The sequence below is a fragment of the Trachymyrmex septentrionalis genome, unplaced genomic scaffold (assembly GCF_001594115.1).
Source record: "Trachymyrmex septentrionalis isolate Tsep2-gDNA-1 unplaced genomic scaffold, Tsep1.0 scaffold331, whole genome shotgun sequence".
Taxonomy (NCBI): domain Eukaryota; kingdom Metazoa; phylum Arthropoda; class Insecta; order Hymenoptera; family Formicidae; genus Trachymyrmex; species Trachymyrmex septentrionalis.
In genome coordinates this window covers 15,012-15,699 of record NW_017305496.1, presented here as the reverse complement: position 1 = coordinate 15,699, position 688 = coordinate 15,012, and the positions used below count along the sequence as shown (strand labels likewise).

At 31.0% G+C, this 688-nt stretch overlaps 1 protein-coding gene across 2 annotated transcripts in view; it reads right to left on the bottom strand.

The window, feature by feature from the left end:
- Window positions 1-688, bottom strand: part of LOC108750207 (colorectal mutant cancer protein) — an 81,084-nt gene that overhangs the window by 78,196 nt on the left and 2,200 nt on the right. The gene's annotated exons all lie outside the window — the stretch shown is intronic.

Genomic DNA, 688 nt, shown 5'->3' with positions numbered 1-688 from the left:
ATTACTAAGCACGCTGTTCAATTTATAGCGTCAAATTAATCTAACTCGAGTCGCCATTGCGCTCCTACACAGTACCTACATCTCGGTAATTTATACTGTTGCTTAAAACAATGGAGTTAAACCACAGTTCATGGAGTTCAAATTACACTGTTAGAAATTTTGTTCTTAAATTTAATTTAATTTTCAGTTACACAATTTGAACTTATTTCATGACGTTGCATTACATTTAACTGTATTTGCAACTAAAAAATATATTTGTGTACATAATAAAAATGCCTGCCAATCCTGTGTTTGGCATTGCGTGTTATCTTCTCGTGTTATTTCTACGTTCATAGCCGAAACACGCGAGATTTTCCAATTTTTATAAGCTGGTCCGGTTCGTTCGATTACGGTCATATAAACGACTAAGAAGATAAACGCGATGCCTCAACATGATGTCATAGGGTTGGAAGGCATATAATTGCGCGAACTGTACGTAAAATTTAATATATTTTTCATGAAAATTTATAAAATTTAGTGTACTTTTCATAAAATTTTATTAATAATACATTAAATCTCATAAATTTAATGTACACGTTCATTACATTTAAGTAACTACTATAACTTAATTTTCAATTAAATCATTTTACTTTTAATTTCGTTCGTAACCACGAGCTTCACTTACATGTAAAGAAACTCGTGGTGACAT